Source organism: Ranitomeya imitator, chromosome 5 (genome assembly GCF_032444005.1).
Source record: "Ranitomeya imitator isolate aRanImi1 chromosome 5, aRanImi1.pri, whole genome shotgun sequence".
In the NCBI taxonomy this organism is placed as follows: domain Eukaryota; kingdom Metazoa; phylum Chordata; class Amphibia; order Anura; family Dendrobatidae; genus Ranitomeya; species Ranitomeya imitator.
The window spans coordinates 643,642,009-643,657,351 of NC_091286.1; the positions used below are offsets into that span (position 1 = coordinate 643,642,009).

The 15,343-nt window shown below is 45.0% G+C and overlaps 1 long non-coding RNA gene across 2 annotated transcripts; it reads left to right on the forward strand.

Annotated features, from left to right (window-relative positions):
• The first annotated feature begins 2,828 nt into the window (after window positions 1-2,828).
• LOC138680944 (uncharacterized) lies at window positions 2,829-15,112 on the forward strand. Of its 2 annotated transcripts, none has more exons than XR_011321847.1 (3): window positions 2,829-2,946; window positions 4,024-4,168; window positions 14,704-15,112. It is a non-coding gene; the product is annotated as an uncharacterized lncRNA (long non-coding RNA). The 2 variants fall into 2 exon arrangements; XR_011321846.1 differs by lacking the exon at window positions 2,829-2,946 and adding an exon at window positions 3,425-3,556.
• Window positions 15,113-15,343: the final 231 nt, after the last annotated feature.

The window sequence follows — 15,343 nt, forward strand, 5'->3', positions numbered from 1 at the left end:
TCAATGCATTAACCTAACGATCCCTGTGTGGCCTATTTTAAAAAAAAAAAAAAATCAGGTTCCTCGCATTATGTTCTCATTCACTTTATGCAGTTAATAGCCATCTGTGTCTGTACTGCTACATACTTAGGCAGTTAACTGGTTCATGCAGCTTTACATGAACACCCGAGCCTTACACTATGGCTGGTCCGAATAACTAAAGCAATTGTTACCATCCACCTCTCGTGTCTCCCCTTTTCCTCATAGTCTGTAAGCTTGCGAGCAGGGCCCTCATTCCTCCTGGTATCTGTTTTGAACTGTATTTCTGTTATGCTGTAATGTCTATTGTCTGTACAAGTCCCCTCTATAATTTGTAAAGCGCTGCGGAATATGTTGGCGCTATATAAATAAAAATTATTATTATTATTATTACCCTGTGGTCCATTGGTTCTGGGACTCAAAGGTCACACAGTACAATTCTCTGTAATGGCATTGGCTCTTTTTACCCTATATATGGCATGTGTTAATTAATTTTTCTTACATGCTAATGACTTTTACATTGCTGCTAATTTCTTTATACCTTGGGAGATAAGATATATCCCCCTCCTCCTCATCCTCACTATCCTGTGTGTGGTTGTAAGACAACTGCCTGCAGCAGGAGCCTCCCCCCTCTGCATTATGTACAGTAGGACAAAATGTGCTAAGATACACCCTATGTTCAAGGAGTCAGAGATTCAGTGAGCCACCAGCCAAAAATCAGCATTAGGCCGGGGTCACACTTTCGAGTTCAATGCGAGAAACTCGCATCAATACCTGGCACTGCCGCTGGCACTCGGGACCGGACCATGCGGCTGCATGTATTTCTATGCAGCTCAACACTCCGGTCCCGAGTGGCGGCGGCAGTGCCGGGTATTGATGCGAGAGATTTGCGCGAGTTTCATGCATCACACTCAAAGTGTGACCCCGGCCTTAAATTAACCCTTTTATTCTCTTCAGGACTACATGACTAATTGACTGGTTAGTCCTCCACATTTCTGGGATGATGATGGAGACAGTGGTCACCAGATATCATGTCCATGGTCAGACCGTGGGGATGATGGTCTCGTTATGTAGGGTTAGAGCCCGATATCCAATAATTCTAATAATTGGAAGAACGTAGAGGTTTGGGGTTGCTACATTGTGCCAATCTTGTAGGTTGAGTAAGGTGAGGAGATGTAAAGAATGTAATTGGCACCGGGTGCTTGTTGGGCATATGCCTATGGCAACGAAAAGAATCATTGCTAGTAATTATTATGCAGAGCAAATACAATCATAGAAAGTCTTCAACATTGCTGCCAGAAAGCAGATGATTTATTCCTGAATTGTCCCGGGTTCCGCTTCCTTCCCCTGGGTTTGCTGCTGTCTGTTGTGCTCCACGTCGGGTTTTGCAAGTTGCCTGGCGGGGAACGATGACATCATCTCCCTAGACTTATTTAAGACCTATTAAGAAACACACCTGTGTCTTGAGATGAAGACTCTAGTTCTATGTTTGGTGGTTTGGTGTTCTCCACATCTGTGTTTTGTGTTTATGCTTGCACATCGTCCGTCCTGCTGCTCCTGAGATTCTTGTGTGTGCCAAATCCTCACTGCCCTTGTGTCTTATTACTTGTTGCATCAACGCCCGGGGTCCGTGTGCTCACCTGGACCGGAGAGAATCTTAGAGACTCCACCACACCAGGTGAGCCTAATAAGTGCTCACGTGAATCCTTCTTGTGTGCCAGTCGACTGTGCCGGCCGGTTGCCTATTTTGTATAAATGCATGCAAGTAAGAAAGAGACATTGATGAAGATTTATCATGAGCAGAATTTTTTAAGTCAGTTTCGTCAGAGGCAGCAATGCTGCAATTTGATGAATTTGCACGAAATTTATCAAAATGTCGCACAATACTTGAGAAATTTGCCACATCCTTAATATAAAACTTCTGGCTAGAGATGTTTTTGAAACTTTTTAAAAAAAGTCACAGTTCACAAATCTGGCTTGCACCTATCTGGTATAATACTTTCCCACCCATAAAAATGTTGAGATCGGTATAAAATCTTAAAAAATCCCAAATTATTGCCGAAATATTGTGCATCAAAATTTGAGACATTTTGACCACTTAAAAATAATGCAAAAACCTTAGAAAGATGTTCCATTTTGTACACGATTGAGCGAGGTGCGTGGAGGAAAAGACCCAATCAGGAGCTAAATACACGCTCCCCTGTTTGGGAAAGTTGTGCATTGCAATGCAGTCCTGGCGTTGACCACTGGAGTGGCCAACGATGGCTCTAGGGGCATCACAGAAACTCTACAAATATTATCTTCTGGCATTGCATACTTGAGTCTGCTGCACTTGGCATGGCATGAAGTGCTGAGCGAACGGGCTCGGATGAGGTGTTATCCGAGCATACTCATGTGGTAACCGAGAGTCTTCGGCGTGCTCAAAAAATATGTTCGAGTCCCCGCAGCCGTTCGACAGCCGCAACACATACGGGATTGTCTAACAAACAGGAAATCCCTGCATGTGTTGAGGCTGTTGAACAATCGAGGGGACTCGAACATATTTTTCGAGCATGCCGAAGATACTCGGTTAGCACACGAGAGTCTTCGGCGTGCTCAAAAAATATGTTCGAGTCCCCACGGCCGTTTGACAGCCGCAACACATACAATATGTTCGAGTCCCCTCGATTGTTCAACAGCCTCAACACATGCAGGGATTTCCTGTTTGTTAGACAATCCCGTCTAACAAACAGGAAATCCCTGCATGTGTTGAGGCTGTTGAACAATCGAGGGGACTCGAACATATTTTTCAAACATGCCGAAGACACTCGGTTAGCACATGAGTATGCTCGGATAACACCTCATCCGAGCCCATTCGCTCATCACTAGTGGCATGTCCTCCACTTCACACACCTCAATGTGTCAGCATTGCTCCACCGGGCCGGCCAGGTAATACTGAACATGCATAGGATCTCACACGAATAAGATCATGTGGAAGCATGCCGGTGATTAATCTTTACTCCGGTGTCCTGAGTCAGACTCTCATGTGGGCGCTGCCCTGTATGAGTGAGTCATGGCCGCCGTGTCATACGCCAGGGGGCACAGAGGGAGGGTCAGCGCCCTGATAAGGCTTTCTGCTTACTTTATGACCTGTTATAGGATGGGCCCATGGATGAGATGAAAGTGAAATGATCAGTACTGATTTCATAGAGAAAAAATGCCTTCTTCAGGCAGTGAGTCAGGTTTCCGTGTGTCACGTGCTTACCTACAAGTCTAACTTATAAGGATGCACCTTATAAGTAGAAGAACGGCAACCGGCACCAATGCGCCACCAGATCTGTACTTTAACCTCTTCCCACTGCAGCAATTTTATTTTATTTTTTTCAGTTTTTTCCTCCCTCTTTTTTGCTTTTCCTTCAACACAGCCGTATGAGGGCTTCTCGGTTGTAGTTTTTTTATGCTATGCACTGAAAATGGTTAAAAAAAATTACTAGTCTGCTGAAATGATGACAATTCAGCTTTGTTTTTCAGGTTTTATTTTTCCAGAATTCCCTGTCAGGTAAAAATGATTTTTGGGGTCAGTACAATTATATCAATACCAAAAATTATATAGTTTTTTTTTGAAAAAAAAAAAATTTGTTTATGAGGCCACTAAACTTCTTTATTTTTCTGTTGATGGAGCTCTGTGAGGACTTGCTTTCTGCGGGTCGAGCTGTAGTTTTTTTTCCTACGATTTTGCCTACATACAACAGTTTGATAACTTTGCACAACATTTTTTTATGGAAGGTGCAGAAGGTGAAAAACAGCTGTTCTGATTTTTTCATTTCTTTACTGCGTTTACCTTACAGCTTAAATAATTTTATATTTTACTAGATCAGATTTTTTTTTACAGAAGTAACAGTGCAGAGTATATTTATTTCTTTTTCATTTTCATTTTTAATTAGGAAAAAGAAGGGATTTAAACTACTAAAAAATGTTTCATATTTTTAAAGATTTTTATTTTTTAACTTTCACTTTATTTTTTAGGCTCCCTAGGGAATTTGAACTGTATACTGCAATACCTATCTCCTATGATGCAGCAATGAAGACCTTCAGCAGGCCTGCTGTTGCTTTGCCAATCCATCCGGCACCCAATGATCGCATCTCTGTGATGTATAAAAATGATTTTTACGTACGTTAGTGCTCACATTTAGTTAATAAAATTGCACTAAGTTTTAGCCTGCAATCTTCATATCTTCAATCATTTTCACACCCCTTGATATGCAGTTTGCAGCCTGAGTCAAGTTTTAGATCTTGCTCTTGTGGGAGTGTCTCTCCCAGTAATATAGGCTGTACATGAGCTCTGTGTGTCTCTCTCAGTAATATAGGCTGGATGTGAGCTCTGTGTGTCTCTCTCAGTAATATAGGCTGGATGTGAGCTCTGTGCATCTCTCTCAGTAATATAGTCTGGATGTGAGGTGTGTGTGACTCTCTCAGTAATATAGGCTGGATGTGAGCTCTGTGCGTTTCTCTCAGTAATATAGTCTGGATGTGAGGTGTGTGTGACTCTCTCAGTAATTTAGGCTGGATGTGAACTCTGTGTGTCTCCCTCAGTAATATAGGCTGGATGTGAGCTCTGTGCATCTCTCTCAGTAATATAGGCTGGATGTGAGCTCTGTGCGTTTCTCTCAGTAATATAATCTGGATGTGAGGTCTGTGTGTCTCTCTCAGTAATTTAGGCTGGATGTGAGCTATGTGTGTCTCTCTCAGTAATATAGGCTGGATGTGAGCTCTGTTTGTCTCTCTCAGTAATTTAGGCTGGATGTGAGCTCTGTGCATCTCTCTCAGTAATATAGGCTGGATGTGAGCTCTGTGCATCTCTCTCGGTAATATAGGCTGGATGTGAGTTCTGTGTGTTTCTCTCAGTAATATAGTCTGGATCTGAGATCTGTGTGTCTCTCAGTAATATAGTCTGGATGTGAGCTCTGTGCATCTCTCTCAGAAATATAGGCTGGATGTGAGATCTGTGCGTCTCTCTCAGTAACTTAGGCTGGATGTGAACTCTGTGCGTGTCTCTCAGTAATATAGGCTGGATGTGAGCTCTGTGCATCTCTTTCAGTAATATAGTCTGGATGTGAGCTCTGTACGTCTCTCTCAGAAATATAGGCTGGATGTGAGCTCTGTGAGTCTCTCTCAGTAATATAGGCTGGATGTGAGCTCTGTGTGTCTCTCTCAGTAATATAGGCTGGATGTGAGCTCTGTGTGTCTCTCTCAGTAATATAGGCTGGATGTGAGGTCTGTGTGTCTCTCTCAGTAATTTAGGCTGGATGTGAGCTCTGTGCGTCTATCTCAGTAATATAGGCTGGATGTGAGCTCTGTGCATCTCTCTCAGTAATATAGGCTGGATGTGAGCTCTGTGTGTTTCTCTCAGTAATATAATCTGGATGTGAGGTCTGTGTGTCTCTATCAGTAATTTAGGCTGGATGTGAGCTCTGTGCGTCTATCTCAGTAATATAGGCTGGATGTGAGCTCTGTGCATCTCTCTCAGTAATATAGTCTGGATGTGAGCTCTGTGCATCTCTCTCAGAAATATAGGCTGGATGTGAGCTCTGTGAGTCTCTCTCAGTAATATAGGCTGAATGTGAGCTCTGTGCATTTCTCTCAGTAATATAGTCTGGATGTGAGGTCTGTGTGTCTCTCTCAGTAATTTAGGCTGGATGTGAGCTCTGTGTGTCTATCTCAGTAATATAGGCTGGATGTGAGCTCTGTGCATCTCTCTCGGTAATATAGGCTGGATGTGAGCTCTGTGCGTTTCTCTCAGTAATATAGTCTGGATGTGAGGTCTGTGTGTCTCTGTCAGTAATTTAGGCTGGATGTGAGCTCTGTGCCTCTATCTCAGTAATATAGTCGGGATGTGAGCTCTGTGCATCTCTCTCAGTAATATAGGCTGGATGTGAGCTCTGTGCATCTCTCTCAGTAATATAGGCTGGATGTGAGCTTTGTGCGTTTCTCTCAGTAATATAGTCTGGATGTGAGATCTGTGTGTCTCTCAGTAATATAGGCTGGATGTGAGCTCTGTGCGTGTCTCTCATTAATATAGGCTGAATGTGAGATCTGTGTGTCTCTCTCAGTAATTTAGGCTGGATGTGAGATCTGTGCGTCTCTCTCAGTAACTTAGGCTGGATGTGAACTCTGTGCGTGTCTTTCAGTAATATAGGCTGGATGTGAGCTCTGTGCATCTCTTTCAGTAATATAGTCTGGATGTGAGCTCTCTGCATCTCTCTCAGAAATATAGGCTGGATGTGAGCTCTGTGTGTCTCTCTCAGTAATATAGGCTGGATGTGAGCTCTGTACGTCTCTTTCAGTAATATAGTCTGGATGTGAGGTCTGTGTGTCTCTCTCTCAGTAATTTAGGCTGGATGTGAGCTCTGTGCGTCTATCTCAGTAATATAGGCTGGATGTGAGCTCTGTGCATCTCTCTCAGTAATATAGGCTGGATGTGAGCTCTGTGCGTTTCTCTCAGTAATATTGTCTGGATGTGAGGTCTGTGTGTCTCTCTCAGTAATATAGGCTGGATGTGAGCTCTGTGTGTCTCTCTCAGTAATTTAGGCTGGATGTGAGCTCTGTGCATCTCTCTCAGTAATATAGGCTGGATGTGAGCTCTGTGCATCTCTCTCGGTAATATAGGCTGGATGTGAGTTCTGTGCGTTTCTCTCAGTAATATAGTCTGGATGTGAGATCTGTGTGTTTCTCAGTAATATAGGCTGGATGTGAGCTCTGTGCGTCTCTCTCAGTAATATAGGCTGGATGTGAGATCTGTGCGTCTCTCTCAGTAATTTAGGCTGGATGTGAATTCTGTGCGTGTCTCTCAGTAATATAGGCTGGATATGAGCTCTGTGCATCTCTTTCAGTAATAGAGTCTGGATGTGAGCTCTGTGCATCTCTCTCAGAAATATAGGCTGGATGTGAGCTCTGTGAGTCTCTCTCAGTAATATAGGCTGAATGTGAGCTCTGTGTGTCTCTCTCAGTAATATAGGCTAGATGTGAGCTCTGTGTGTCTCTCTCAGTAATATAGGCTGGATGTGAGCTCTGTACGTCTCTCTCAGTAATATAGTCTGGATGTGAGGTCTGTGTGTCTCTCTCAGTAATATAGGCTGGATGTGAGCTCTGTGTGTCTCTCTCAGTAATATAGGCTGGATGTGAGCTCTGTGCATCTCTCTCAGTAATATAGGCTGGATGTGAGCTCTGTGCGTTTCTCTCAGTAATATTGTCTGGATGTGAGCTCTGTGCGTCTATCTCAGTAATTTAGGCTGGATGTGAGCTCTGTGTGTCTCCCTCAGTAATATAGGCTGGATGTGAGCTCTGTGCATCTCTCTCAGTAATATAGGCTGGATGTGAGCTCTGTGCATTTCTCTCAGTAATATAATCTGGATGTGAGGTCTGTGTGTCTCTCTCAGTAATTTAGGCTGGATGTGAGCTCTTTGTGTCTCTCTCAGTTATATAGGCTGGATGTGAGCTCTGTGTGTCTCAGTAATTTAGGCTGGATGTGAGCTCTGTGCATCTCTCTCAGTAATATAGGCTGGATGTGAGCTCTGTGCATCTCTCTCGGTAATATAGGCTGGATGCGAGTTCTGTGCGTTTCTCTCAGTAATATAGTCTGGATGTGAGATCTGTGTGTCTCTCAGTAATATAGGCTGGTTGTGAGCTCTGTGCGTCTCTCTCAGTAATATAGGCTGGATGTGAGATCTGTGCGACTCTCTCAGTAATTTAGGCTGGATGTGAACTCTGTGCGTGTCTCTCAGTAATATATGCTGGATGTGAGCTCTGTGCATCTCTTTCAGTAATATAGTCTGGATGTGAGCTATGTGCATCTCTCTCAGAAATATAGGCTGGATGTGAGCTCTGTGAGTCTCTCTCAGAGATATAGGCTGAATGTGAGCTCTGTGCGTTTCTCTCAGTAATATAGTCTGGATGTGAGGTCTGTGTGTCTCTCTCAGTAATTTAGGCTTGATGTGAGCTCTGTGTGTCTATCTCAGTAATAAAGGCTGGATGTGAGCTCTGTGCATCTCTCTCAGTAATATAGGCTGGATGTGAGCTCTGTGCATTTCTCTCAGTAATATAGTCTGGATGTGAGGTCTGTGTGTCTCTGTCAGTAATTTAGGCTGGATGTGAGCTCTGTGCCTCTATCTCAGTAATATAGTCGGGATGTGAGCTCTGTGCATCCCTCTCAGTAATATAGGCTGGATGTGAGCTCTGTGCATCTCTCTCAGTAATATAGGCTGGATGTGAGCTCTGTGCGTTTCTCTCAGTAATATAGTCTGGATGTGAGATCTGTGTGTCTCTCAGTAATATAGGCTGGATGTGAGCTCTGTGCGTGTCTCTCATTAATATAGGCTGAATGTGAGATCTGTGTGTCTCTCTCAGTAATTTAGGCTGGATGTGAGCTCTGTGCGTGTCTCTCAGTAATATATAAAGACACAGATGATTGGCCTCGGGGAGACCAAAACATCCAACACCGCGGAGACACCATCACGTGTTTCTCAATGCAGTGATTCCAGAACACTGCCCCCATCCCTTATGGGAAATATGCAGATGCAAGTAAAGAAGCTGCGGAGACACCATCACGTGTTTCTCGACGCAAGCAGTGAATAGCCAGGCCTTTCCCCGGGAAGGAACAACCACGGGAAGGGCAGCATCCTATGAAGGAAAGCCACCTATGCCAAGCATGGTATCCATCCACAGACAGCTGTTTCGGGGTTTTTGCCCCTCATCAGTGTGGAGTAGGAATCTGGCTATTAGGAGCAATGCCTAGTAAAAAGGCTATAAAGACACAGATGATTGGCCTCGGGGAGACCAAAACATCCAACACCGCGGAGACACCATCACGTGTTTCCCCGAAACAGCTGTCTATGGATGGATACCATGCTTGGCATAGGTGGCTTTCCTTCATAGGATGCTGCCCTTCCCGTGGTTGTTCCTTCCCGGGGAAAGGCCTGGCTATTCACTGCTTGCGTCGAGAAACATGTGTTGGTGTCTCCGCAGCTTCTTTACTTGCATCTCTCAGTAATATAGGCTGGATGTGAGCTTTGTGCATCTCTTTCAGTAATATAGTCTGGATGTGAGCTCTGTGCATCTCTCTCCGAAATATAGGCTGGATGTGAGCTCTGTAAGTCTCTCTCAGTAATATAGGCTGGATGTGAGCTCTGTGTGTCTCTCTCAGTAATATAGGCTGGATGTGAGCTCTGTGCATTTCTCTCAGTAATACAGGCTGGATGTGAGCTCTGTGCGTTTCTCTCAGTAATATAATCTGGATGTGAGGTCTGTGTCTCTCTCAGTAATTTAGGCTGGATGTGAGCTCTATGTGTCTCTCTCAGTTATATAGGCTGGATGTGAGCTCTGTGTGTCTCAGTAATTTAGGCTGGATGTGAGCTCTGTGCATCTCTCTCAGTAATATAGGCTGGATGTGAGCTCTGTGCATCTCTCTCGGTAATATAGGCTGGATGTGAGTTCTGTGCGTTTCTCTCAGTAATATAGTCTGGATGTGAGATCTGTGTGTCTCTCAGTAATATAGGCTGGGTGTGAGCTCTGTGCGTCTCTCAGTAATATAGGCTGGATGTGAGATCTGTGCGACTCTCTCAGTAATTTAGGCTGGATGTGAACTCTGTGCGTGTCTCTCAGTAATATATGCTGGATGTGAGCTCTGTGCATCTCTTTCAGTAATATAGTCTGGATGTGAGCTATGTGCATCTCTCTTAGAAATATAGGCTGGATGTTAGCTCTGTGAGTCTCTCTCAGTAATATAGGCTGAATGTGAGCTCTGTGCGTTTCTCTCAGTAATATAGTCTGGATGTGAGGTCTGTGTGTCTCTCTCAGTAATTTAGGCTTGATGTGAGCTCTGTGTGTCTATCTCAGTAATATAGGCTGGATGTGAGCTCTGTGCATCTCTCTCAGTAATATAGGCTGGATGTGAGCTCTGTGCATTTCTCTCAGTAATATAGTCTGGATGTGAGGTCTGTGTGTCTCTGTCAGTAATTTAGGCTGGATGTGAGCTCTGTGCCTCTATCTCAGTAATATAGTCGGGATGTGAGCTCTGTGCATCTCTCTCAGTAATATAGGCTGGATGTGAGCTCTGTGCATCTCTCTCAGTAATATAGGCTGGATGTGAGCTCTGTGCGTTTCTCTCAGTAATATAGTCTGGATGTGAGATCTGTGTGTCTTTCAGTAATATAGGCTGGATGTGAGCTCTGTGCGTGTCTCTCATTAATATAGGCTGAATGTGAGATCTGTGTGTCTCTCTCAGTAATTTAGGCTGGATGTGAGCTCTGTGCGTGTCTCTCAGTAATATATAAAGACACAGATGATTGGCCTCGGGGAGACCAAAACATCCAACACCGCGGAGACACCATCACGTGTTTCTCAATGCAGTGATTCCAGAACACTGCCCCCATCCCTTATGGGAAATATGCAGATGCAAGTAAAGAAGCTGCAGAGACACCATCACGTGTTTCTCGACGCAAGCAGTGAATAGCCAGGCCTTTCCCCGGGAAGGAACAACCACGGGAAGGGCAGCATCCTATGAAGGAAAGCCACCTATGCCAAGCATGGTATCCATCCACAGACAGCTGTTTCGGGGTTTTTGCCCCTCATCAGTGTGGAGTAGGAATCTGGCTATTAGGAGCAATGCCTAGTAAAAAGGCTATAAAGACACAGATGATTGGCCTCGGGGAGACCAAAACATCCAACACCGCGGAGACACCATCACGTGTTTCCCCGAAACAGCTGTCTGTGGATGGATACCATGCTTGGCATAGGTGGATTTCCTTCATAGGATGCTGCCCTTCCCGTGGTTGTTCCTTCCCGGGGAAAGGCCTGGCTATTCACTGCTTGCGTCGAGAAACACGTGATGGTGTCTCCGCAGCTTCTTTACTTGCATCTCTCAGTAATATAGGCTGGATGTGAGCTTTGTGCATCTCTTTCAGTAATATAGTCTGGATGTGAGCTCTGTGCATCTCTCTCCGAAATATAGGCTGGATGTGAGCTCTGTAAGTCTCTCTCAGTAATATAGGCTGGATGTGAGCTCTGTGTGTCTCTCTCAGTAATATAGGCTGGATGTGAGGTCTGTGCGTCTCTCTCAGTAATATAGGCTGGATGTGAGCTCTGTACGTCTCTCTCAGTAATATAGGCTGAATGTGAGCTCTGTGCGTTTCTCTCAGTAATATAGTCTGGATGTAAGGTCTGTGTGTCTCTCTCAGTAATTTAGGCTGGATGTGAGCTCTGTGCGTCTATCTCAGTAATATTGGCTGGATGTGAGCTCTGTGCATCTCTCTCACTAATATAGGCTGGATGTGAGCTCTTTGCGTTTCTCTCAGTAATATAGTCTGGATGTGAGGTCTGTGTGTCTCTCTCAGTAATATAGTCTGGATGTGAGCTCTGTGCCTCTATCTCAGTAATATAGTCGGGATGTGAGCTCTGTGCATCTCTCTCAGTAATATAGGCTGAATGTGAGCTCTCTGTGTCTTTCCCATTAATGTAAGCTGGATGTGAGGATTGTGTTTCTCTCCCATTAATATAGGCTGGATGTGAGCTCGGTGTGTCTTTCCCAGTAATATAAGCTGGATGTGAGGTCTCTGTTTATCTCAGTAGCTTAGGCTGAATGTGAGTTATGTGTCTCTCTCTCAGTAATATAGTCTGGGTGTGAGTTCTGTATGTCTCTTCCAGTAATATAGTCTGGGTGTGAGATCTTCCTGTTTCTCCCTGTAATAAAAGCTGGATGTGAGGTCTCTGTTTATCTCAGTAGTTTAGGCTGAATGTGTCTGTGTGTCTCAGCAATGTAGCCTGGGTGTGAGGTCTCTATTAGTGATGAGCGAGTAGCATTGTTGCTCGGGTCTCCCTGAGCACGCTCGGGTGGTCTCCGAGTATTTTGATGTGCTCGGAGATTTAGTTTTCATTGCCGCAGCTGCATGATTTACAGCTTCTGGACAGCCTGGAAACATGTGGGAATTCCCTAACAAACAGGCAATCCTCACATGTATTCAGCCTGTCTAGCAGACGTAAATCATGCAACTGAGGCGATGAAAACTAATTCTCCGAGCACATCCAAATTCTCGGAGATCACCCGAGCAAAGAGTATACTCGCTCATCACTAGTCTCTATCTCTCTCAGCAATATATACTGAATGTGAGTTCTGTATGTATTTCCCAGTAATATAGTCTGGGTGTGAGGTCTGTGTTTCTCTCAGTAATATAGGCTGGGTATGAGATCTCTGTGTTTCTCCCTGTAATAAAAGCTGGTTGTGAAGTCTCTGTTTATCTCAGTAGTTTAGGCCGAATGTGAGCTCTGTGTGTCTCTCTCAGTAGCATCGGTTGGCTGTGAATTCTGTATTTCTCTCCCAGTAATATAGGCTGGATGTGAGGACTCTGTCTCTCCCAGTAATATAGGCTGGCTGTGAGTTCTGTATTTCTCTCCCAGTAATATAGGCTGGATGTGAGGACTCTGTCTCTCTCAGTAATATAGGCTAGCTTTGAGTTCTATGTGTCTCCTCTAGTAATAGAGACTGGATGTGACCTGGCCAAGAGAAGACTACCGTGTGGTAAAAGAACATGGGTGTCCACCTTTTTGTGCAGAGGTTTGGTGAAATCTCATACATCAAAATCTCACATACCCACATACTTTGGGATGAGACAGCATGGGCCTGTGTGATTTCAAATGCCAGGGCTGAATTTCAGCCCCAGTCCGTACGTGTCAGAGTGCAGCAGTCAAGATGAGTTTTTCATCAGCTGCAATCTTGCATGGGCAATGACCTTGATGACAAAGCTCACCGAGAGCGGATGACAAACTCATCTCGACTGCTGCGCTCTGCATAGCAACCTGTGGCACCAACCTATATGTCAAAGCAGCCTATGGTTGCTTTAATCATGTACTTCATCAACCACAAGGTGAGCAATCACAGCACCCTGTGCCATTCAAAGAAAAATCACTAGTAGAGAAGGTGAACGGTGGAAAATTTTATACCGCCATACAATTTGTTGGCACTCCTATTCCCCTTCCCCTCACCCAATCTACATTACTGCCTTCAACCACAAATGTAATGATAGGAAGTGAAGATGTATCAGTCACGCACAAATCCTGGTACACGACCTTGACCCTATCTTTTGTACTGAAGTGTCTAATGAGCATGTGCAAAGTCATTGTGAAGGGAGGAGGAGGTGAGCTGTGACATCATCTATTGTGATTGGTAGGTCATGTATTATAAGCTATGTATAGAGGTGTTGCCTTAATTGTAACCCTGCCTCTGGTGATAGTGAACCTGCTGAAAACTCTTCCTGAAGGGCAGGTCTAAAAAAGCCTCAGTGGCCAGTGTGAAAATTGCAAGATTACATTTTTTTTAGTCTTTTTAAAACAATTGAACTGATTTAAACAATAGTTCATTTTCTGATGATAGCTTCTCTCTAAGACTAGTGTAACACCCCAGGTAACCGGTTGTTACAGTGATGTTGCCTTCCCTTTGGGGAGGGCGATATCATGCTTGGAGGCAATAAGGATTCTCTTTACCAGGTAACGCACCCACATTCAGCACATTCAGGGGAGCTTCCCCAGCTTTAAATGTTCTGGCCTGGGGGAGGAGTTACTCAGTCTGTTGGAGGGAGAGGAGAGAGAAGGAAGTCAGGAACAGAGAGCAGACAGTGGAGCCGTGCAGCCAGGACTGAGCTGCAGCTCCTGGGAAGGAAGTGAACCAGAGGGGTTGAAAGTGGTGGAGCTACTGAGGAAAGAAGCACAGTGGTGAAGGAAAGGGGCTCAGAGGGAAACTGTGACCGGGCACCCTCAGAGCCAAAGCGCAGGAACCGCCAGGCATCGGGAGCCCGAGGCTGTGTTGTACTCCAGGACACATGGCAGAACCGGAGGGCATAGGACTGTATGTTATTTGCCCACACCACACCTGAAGGTGAAGTAGCACTTGAAGAGCCTGGGTCATGATAGAGACCCTATAAAACGGCTCAAGCTGCAAACCATACAGGTACCTGTCTCAGAACAGGAGGGAGAGGACTTTGCCAGCAAGCTACAGGCAGCAGGGACCTCGCATACTGGCGCGAGTAGGAAGGCTTACGGACCTCACATGGGAGAGCGATCCACTACTGCCTCCATTCCGGCCGGACCATTCCACCAGGACCATTCCACCTGTTCCTGGTACCCTGGACTGTGGACTGCTACCAACAGTAAAGCAGGTAAAGGGTTTACAACTCTGTGTCCTCCACTTATTTCCTGGCATACACCATCCTTGCCCATACACCTTGGGAGGACTGGGGATCCCGCTTCACCATCTTGCTGCAACAACATCACCCCAGAGGACCCCTTTAAGCAGCGTTGGTCCCTCTGACCAAGAACCACAGGTGGCGTCACAAATAGACTTTATTCCATAATAGCCTTTAAAGACCTTTCCCCTTTAATTGGGCAGCCAGAGCCACGGACCGGACCTGGTACCGAGTATCCCACTGCCCAGGCGGGCGACTCACTAGGATTAAATGAATTTTAAGTTTTATTTTTTATTTCAGCTCTTACACCTATTAGGCCTCCCCAGATGTAAGTGAATTAGCTATATTACGCGGAACTAATGGTCTATATGTCAGATCGGTGCACTCATCAGCCATGATGAGGTTTTATATTTCAGCCCCTACAATGGCCGTGCTCTATATTAAAGCCTGTTTTGTGTCGCCGCTTTATAATTAATAGGAAGTGCAGCTGTGGAGGTTGGGGACCACGTTCTGTGTCCTTCCAGCGACATAAAGAGTATCACACAGACAGAGGACTGGATCTGATTACCAGGCCGCCCGACATCAAAGCCGAGGAACCAAAGCCTGAGCTGTTTCATCAGGACCTAGGACGTACACAAGCGAGCATGTGAATGCGGGGTCACAGAACAGGACGCGGGCACGCACCCTAACATTTGTCGCATTAACTTGTATTACACCTAGACTTTGTTTTATGTCCCAGCAATCCGATTCATCTGTCAGAAATCACCTCTGTGTGACGGGAAACGGCCCGGACAATCCGAGCAGCTCACTGCTTAAATCTCTTTTTAATAACCCCTAATCTCTTACCTGTAACCGTCCTGTGACAAAATATCACACCAACCGAAAAATAAAAGGACGGTGCAACTTAATTTTATTTGTGGAATGTTTTTTTCTAAAGGGACAATGCAGTTTTAGGTTTAACCCCCTCCCGATCAAGCTATTTTCCATTTTTGATTTTGTATTTCTTCTCCTTTTTCTTCTTCTCCTTCTTTTCCTTCTCCTCCTTCTTCTCCTTCTCTTCCTTCTTCTCCTCCTTCTTTTTCTTCTCCTCCTTCTCCTTCTTTTTCTTCTCCTTTTTC